The sequence below is a fragment of the Peromyscus eremicus genome, chromosome 1 (assembly GCF_949786415.1).
Source record: "Peromyscus eremicus chromosome 1, PerEre_H2_v1, whole genome shotgun sequence".
Lineage (NCBI taxonomy): Eukaryota > Metazoa > Chordata > Mammalia > Rodentia > Cricetidae > Peromyscus > Peromyscus eremicus.
The window spans coordinates 18,022,880-18,030,763 of record NC_081416.1 but is presented as its reverse complement, the minus strand read 5'-3'; the positions used below and the strand labels follow the sequence as shown (position 1 = coordinate 18,030,763).

The window sequence follows — 7,884 nt, the reverse complement described above, 5'->3', positions numbered from 1 at the left end:
CCCAGAATTCCAGAACCTGTGACAGTTCTGTGCAGTGAATTTTTCTCCCCACATAAATTCCTTTGCCTTTTAAGCAGACTCTGTGGATTTCTGGCTTTAAGTTGCTTCACCAATAATGAATAGAAGAGCTTTTGTGTTTGTTTGTTTGTTTGTTTGTTTGAGATATAATCTCTATACCATAGAATTCACCCATTAAATGAAAGAATGTCATGACATTTAGCTTATTCATAGATTAATCCCCACACCCTCAAAGAAACCCTGCTCCCCTTAGCCATCATCCTACAACCAGCACTACCTCCAACCTACTTCTAAGTTTCTAGCAACTTCTAATCTACTTTCTGCCTCTATAAAGTTTCCTTTCTGAACATTTCCTACAGACACAATCACGCAATAAGTGGTTCTTTGAACCTGGCTTCTCTCACTCATTATTTGGCTTTCGACGCTACTTTATGTGTTAGTATATGTTCCGTTTTTATGGTAATACTTTATTTTTGTGAACATGCCATTTATCACTACCCTTTACTCAGTGGATTAAGACCTGTGTTGCTTCCATTTTGGATGCTATGAAATTCATTGACACAGTTGTGTGTGTGTGTGTGTGTGTGTGTGTGTGTGTGTCTTGTTTTCATTTCTGTTGAGTGTATACCTATGAGTAAAATTTGCAAGATCATGAGCAGTATTTTTATGGAACGAGTAGAGTGGAAGATAGTTTGTGTGGTGGTTTGAAATGAAAATGCCCCCTGTAGGCTCATAGGGAGTGACACTATTTGAAAGGTTTAGGATCTGTGGCCTTCTTGGAGTAGGTATGGCCTTGTTGGAAGATATGTGTCACTGGGAGTGGGCTTTGGAGTTTCAAAAACCCAAGCCAGGCCCAGTGATTCTCTCTCTCTCTCTCTCTCTCTCTCTCTCTCTCTCTCTCTCTCTCTCTCTCTCTCTCTCTCTCTCTCTCTCTCTGCCTCCTGCCTGTGGACTCAGATGTAGAACTCTCCAGCACCATGTCTGCCTGCATGCTGCCATGCTTCCTGCCATGATGACAATGGAATGAACTTCTGAACTGTAAGCCAGCCCCAATTAGATGATTTTTCTAGATCTTTTCCCAGAAACAAAATAAAGCAACAGCAGTGAGAACAAGAGAGGAAGAGGAGAGGAAGAAAGAAGGAAAAGAGAGGAGAGGGGAGGGGAGGGGAGGGGACAGGACAGGACAGGAAAGGAACTGGCAAGAGTGGGTCATGATGACTTAGATTATGCTAAGCAGAAAGGGAATTTAAGTCTGAAAGGGACATTCCAGGTCAAATCATGGAGTAGTTTGAAGACCTAAGTAAAGGAGTCTGCATATAAATGCAATGGTAACAATTGCCGCACACCGTGAATCTAACTCTGTACCAACCTATTGAATAATCAGAGTAACCTTGCAAAACAAAGTATCATTCCCATCACACAGATGATGAAATTGAAGCACACAGAGCTAATTGCCCAGGGTTAAGCTGGTGTCTCAGCAGGTTCCAGAACTAGGAGCTCAGCCTGGCCTGTCTTTTACCTTTTTCCTTCTGTAGAACTGGGTTATGCTACTGAGATCACATAAATGCACAAGACTGTGTCCTTCTGGGCTAGAAAGATGGCTTGGCAGCCATTTAAAACATTTTTTGTTCTTGCAAAGGACTAGAGTTTAGTTCCCAGTACCTGCATGGTGGCTCACAACCATCTGTAACTCCAATTCCAGGGGATCTGATACCTTCTCCTGACCTCCTCAGGCACCAAGCTCAAATACAGTGTACATGCATATCTGCGGGCAAAATTCATACACAAAATAAAATAAATAAACCTACAATTTTTATTTTTTTTTTTATTTTTTTATTTTTTTGGTTTTTCGAGACAGGGTTTCTCTGTGTAGCTTTGCGCCTTTCCTGGGACTCACTTGGTAGCCCAGGCTGGCCTCGAACTCACAGAGATCCGCCTGGCTCTGCCTCCCGAGTGCTGGGATTAAAGGCGTGCGCCACCACCGCCCGGCTATAAACCTACAATTTTTAAAGAGTGCATCCTGTTTGTGAGTATCACTGTACCATGAACACGTCTTCTGGCACTCTGATCTAGACTCCAGTTTCCAGAACGTTGAGAAATTCATTCCTGTGCTAACCACAAGTGGCTGGTACAACCATGGGCAAGCTTTTTAATCTTTGCCCATCTCACTCTCCTCCTCTTTACAATGGATCCAGGGAGTACCCATCTCCCAGAGCCCCAGGGAGGGCTCAACTAATGGTCTCTTGTGAATTGGTTTGCATGAACCATTCTATGCTTGCTCTCTATTCTTATCCCACACACTGGTCCTTTGGGCTGTTTCGGGTTAAAACGCCTGTCTATGCTTCCTGTCCAAATTTCTGGGAATAGGACTCAGTGGTAGAGTGTCTGCTTAACATGTACAGCAACCAGTGTTCAATCTCTAACATCAAAAACGCAAAACAAAACAAACTCCCAACTCAACAGGCAAGAGAATTTCACTAGCATGTTCTGGAAGTATGGTCACAGAGGTGGAATTGCTCCCTGGCTCCTGGTGGTGCCCTGCAGAGCAGGCTTAGTGACCAAATGTGGGTTCATATGCAGATACACAAATTTGTGTGTTTGTCTGAAGATGTTGCTAGAGCTCCTGGTCCTGGAGTCCGTAGGCAGAGAAGAGCTGTTGGGGCCATCTGCATGCCACTTCTGGACAGCATTAGCTAAAGGGAGAGGCAAGTTCCACCCACACCTTTGGCTCACGGCCTGGGCTTGGAGACTAGGTTCCCCTTCCCAAAGACTGCGGGAAATGGAAAGGCAGGCTGGAATCACAGGTGAGGGGTAGCATCTCGGTTGCCTGTTGTCTCTTGTGCATCCGCTCCAGCATTTGTGGTGTGTATGGACTCTCCTTAGGCTTGGACCCAACCCTCTCTGTTGGACCATGAACTTTTCCTCTTCTAGAAAGGAATACCCCTGTGCTCCTGAAGTCACAGGGTGATGGGTGGAGGCCAAGAGGGAGGAAGAGCAAGAAGATGACACAAGAGAGACCAGCAGATGACATTTGACCAAGAGTAACTGTGGGTTGAGATGGCACCAAATCCCCTTTGACCAATGAAAGACAAAGCCAGAGTTGACAAAGTACCATAGCATTTTCTCACGGCAAAGAGCAAGGGTGGGGGCCATTGGGATGTTGATATCCGAGGTATCCCATCACTCTGGCTTAGTCTCCTTCTAACTGTATTCTGTCTCCTGGCCTCTCCTACCCTTAGGCCAGCCAGCTCTGCACACCTTACCCCTTATTGGCAGCAGATAAAAGGTACGTGAGGAAACAGGACCAGTCACTCAGTGTCAGCCAGAGCCTTTAAATCTGTGGCTTTGGGAGAGTACACATACACCAAGTGTGAACCCGGACAACCACCCTGTGTAAAAGGCGCAGGGGAGGCTTTCGTGGCAGCACCTAGCTCGTTTTTCTGTGTCGTTATTTGGGAGCTGGCGGTACAGGGAAAGGCTGACTACAGGCAGAAGGCTACTCTGTCCTGCAGGCCCAGACATCACAATTTTCATTCCTTGGAAGACTTTCTCAGCATCCAAGAGCCAGCATGCCAAGACACTTGCTGCAGGAAGAGGTAAGCGTCCATGCCGTGGGTCCCCATCAGTGTGTGCAGGCCCTGACTGAGATGCTAGTAAACTATCTGCTATGAAAGAGTTAAAAATTCTGAGAGAGACTTGTCCCTGCCACTGGGCCACATTCCGCTGTCTGAGGATGTGGACTATAATCTGCAAACTTGATCCGCCAACATTTCTTTCTTTCTTTTTTTTTTTTTCCGTTTTTCGAGACTGGGTTTCTCTGTGTAGCTTTGCGCCTTTCCTGGATCTCGCTCTGTAGCCCAGGCTGGCCTCAAACTCATAAAGATCCGCCTGCCTCTGCCTCCCAAGTGCTGGGACTAAAGGCGTGTTCCACCACCGCCCAGCTCGCCAACATTTCTTTCTTGTTCCTTTTTCATGTGTGTTTGTGCTCTGCATGTATGTGGATGCATATCTACATGTTCATAGGCACATGTTGTGTGGGGGTGTAACTACATGCATGTGTGTATGAGTGTAGAGACCCAAGGGTGATGTTGGGAGTCATCCTTGATCTTTGTAAGATTCATTTATTTTCATTTTTTATGTGTATCAGTGTTTTTTTTTTTCTGCACGTATGTATGAGCACTGTGAGCATGCCTGCTGCCCATAGAGGCCAGAAGCGGGTATCAGGTGCTCTGGAACTGGAGTTATAGATGTCATTAGCCTCCATGTGGGTGCAAAGGACTGAACCCGGGCACTCTGCAAAGCAGAAAAAGTTTGTAACTGCTCATCTCAATCATGCTTCCATCTTACTTACTGAGGCACATCTTCTCAGTCAAGCCAGAGCTCTCTGATATGGATTGTCTTGCTGGCCAGCTTCGCCATCCACTGGAACTGCAGGCTGGCTGCCATGGCATTTGTCGAGGCATGGTGTGTGTGTTCACACAGATCCATAGAAAGAAGACTCAGAGACACCTGAAGAATGAATCCAGCCTGTCATGGCTGCAGGCGGGTCCAGCTTTACATGACTAAAACACTTTCCCTTCGCCGAGGGCATTTTTATTTTCTCTCTATCTACAATTTAGCCAGTTAATTTCTATATCTTCAAAGCAACTGGAAAGGAGCTCCCAGAGATAAAATGCCAAGTGCAAACTCCATGATTTCTCAGGTACCACGGTTTTCTGGGTTTCCCGAACCAAGTTTTGCATAGGCCTTTGATCCTTGGGAGACTCTGAGACAAGATTCACATAGAGTGATAAGAGAAACAGAAGGTGTTGGTTAAACAAAGGATGGATTAGGTAAGACTAGGCGCTACTCTCTGGAGCCAGGCCAGGAGTAGCTCAGCGGGAATGCAGCCACAGGCTGCCCTTCCTAACAGCACTTCTGAGAGCTCTGGAGACCGAGCTCCGGTCCCCACGGTTATGCGGTGAGCATTTTACTCACTGATTCTTGTCTCCAGCCTCCAACTTGTGTTTCTTACGCTTGCCAAAAATAAAAATTTTGACAAATTTGTAGATCTAATTGGGGTGATTTCCATTCCTCACCTGTTGAGCGGCAGCAGACCCCTGGATTTGCAAGATGGGAATAAACAAAAAGAAAAAGAAGACCTTAAAAATGCATTTGATACACATTTGCTGCAGCCCGCAGCCTCGAGGTTTGTCCCTGGAGAAAAGCTCTGCATTCTAGCCCTGTGTGGTTAGCCTATCAAGATGGCCGCTCTCTAAGAGAGTCTTGACTAGGAGGAGACTTAGTTTATATGTGTTTCTTAGGTGAGTCACGAGGAACTCAAATGGACACAGAATTTTAAAAGAAAAAAAAAGAAGAGCCAGGCCATGGTAGTACACACCTCTAATCCTAGCACTCAGGAGGCAGAGGCAGTCAGATCTCTGAGTTTGAGGCCAGCCTGGTCTATGGAGTGAGTTCCTGGACATCCAGGACTACACAGAGAAACCTTGTCTCACAAGAAAATAAACTAAGAAGAAAGGGAGGTGAAGTTCATAAAATATACAGAATTTTATGAGGGAGCAAACAGTTGAGCCCACAAGGTAATTCAGAAACCTGTTTGAACTCATCAGTTGAATGGCAAAAGACTTACCTTGAAGAATTGGTTTCTCAACTTAGCAGCTTCGTGTGTGTGTGTGTGTGTGTGTGTGTGTGTGTGTGTGTGTGTGTGTGCATGTATGCATATGTGTATGTACATGTGTGTTTCTGTACATGAACGTTAGAATATACATATCACAGAGCATGTAGGTCAGAGCATAACGTCAGGGGTTGGGCCTTACCTTGTACCTTGTTTTGGGTTGTTTGTTTTTTGTTTGTTTGTTTGTTTTGATGCAGAGTCTATTGTTTTTCCACTTTATACACCAGGCTAGCTGGCCTGCAAGCTTCTGGGAGTTTCCTGTCTGCCCCGCTCACCTTTCTGGAGGAGTGCTGGGGTAGCAGACACTCTGTTGCTGGCTTTTCTGTGTGGGTTCTGTGGATTAGAACTTGGGTCCTCACACTTTTACAGTGGGTACTTTTCCCCACTGAGCCTTCTCTGCAGCCTTATAAAGGATCTTTGAAAAGAGGTGAAAAACTTTTGTTAGGCATCTTTTCAGAAACTTGTGAGCAGCGATGGGTGCCCTGGTTGACCTAATTTGAGTCTTTTTTTTCCCCCAGGGCTGCAAGTGAACCCAGGTCCTGGCCTACAATAAGCCACTTTGGCTGGTATTTGCAGGTTCCAATGTCTGATATTTAGATGTATAGGAGAGTAGCTGGATGGTGGAAAACTCATTCCTTAGAAATTAAGAGGTTCCTTTTGTACAGTGAATCTTGGGTCTCCCAGAGCTAAGACTTGCAGGAGGTGACACCTTGGAATTTGGTCCTATCATACTTTTTTACAGTATTCCTTCTTTGCAAGAGTGTTTTCCCAAGGCCAGCAGGCACAGCTGTGTTCTGTTCCCGAGTATCTTCTGCCTGCGGTTAATTTTAGTCGATGTCTGCCTTAAGTGTTCTTCCGTGCCCAAAGCATGCCAGCCAGTCAACGTGTGAGTTAGTTCCGAGATCTCTTTGGTATGCTTAGCCAGTGATTCCTCCCCACCTAAGTAATGGATGTATCTTAGAGGGAATTGCACAAACGCAACATGGGGGACGTGTCTCGCACCCAGGACCCGGGAAGATCCTCAAAGCTGCAGTTCACATGCATGCGGTGTAGGAGCCCCCCTACATCTTCCCAACCATGGCCTCATTTCAATTGCATGGTATCAACTGTGATCTGAAAATATTAAATAGAAACTTCCAGAAGTAAAGAATCCAAAATGCTAAGGTTGGCTTGAACTCAGGATCCTCTTGAGTCAGCCTCCTGAACGCTGGGAGTAAGCACACTGCCACCATGACTGGACCCTTGATTTAAATTGTGCGCTCTTCTTGTCAGCAGCCCTGCGAGTCAGAGATGCGTACCACATCGTCAGTCACAGCAGCTGGGGGGTTTTGAGAGACCTCTACTCAGGGGAAGCCAGAACTCTTGACTTTGTGGCAGAAAAGAACTTCAGGATGAGTCGGTAGGAAGCAGGGTTGGAGTCTATTTTTATTTTATTTTAATTTATTTTGAGACAGGATCTCTCTGTGTTAGACTATGTGGGCTTCTAAGTCACTGAGATCCGCCTGCCTCTGCCTCTCCAGTGCCAGAATTAAAGGCGTGCACCACCACACCTAGATGAGTTGGGGTTTATTAAGAAAAGGCTTCACTGCTTGTGTGGCGGCACACATCTTCAATCCCAACACCTGGAAAACAGAGGCGGGCAGATCTCCATGAGTTTGAGGCCAGCCTGGTCTACATAGTGAGTTTTATAGTGAACTACATAGTGAGACTGTCTCAAAAGATAACAAAAAGGATTTTAACATGGGTTTAGCTTGAGGGAGAGAGAGAGAGAAAAATAAAAAACTGTGTATGTCTAACAGAAGGGCTTCTCAAGCGAGTCTACTTTTAAATGTCTTGTCAATATCCAAGTGCTCGCTTCGGCAGCACATAGACTAAAACTGGAACGATACAGAGAAGATTAACATGGTCCCTGTGCAAGGATGGCATGGAAATCATGAAGCGTTCCATATTTTTATCTGTTTCTCATAACTGTCAGTTAATATTTTTCCAAAATGTTCTACGGGAACCTGAGTTCTGCTCCAGATCTTGTGTAGAACCAGCCCAGTACTAAAAACCCAGACAGTGGCCACCCTCCTAAAGCTAAGTAGTGGATCAGAGAAAAGGAAGGGGGTAACGGGTAGGGAGAGGTCACTAGGAACAGAGGTGTGGGGTTTTCCAGCCAAGGCCATTTACATAGGAGAATCCACTGAGGC

The 7,884-nt window shown here is 45.7% G+C and overlaps 1 non-coding gene across 1 annotated transcript; it reads left to right on the top strand.

Moving 5' to 3' along the window:
- The first annotated feature begins 7,539 nt into the window (after nt 1-7,539).
- Nucleotides 7,540-7,645, top strand: LOC131902847 (U6 spliceosomal RNA). The gene has a single exon (XR_009377132.1). It is a non-coding gene; the product is annotated as a U6 spliceosomal RNA (small nuclear RNA).
- Nucleotides 7,646-7,884: the final 239 nt, after the last annotated feature.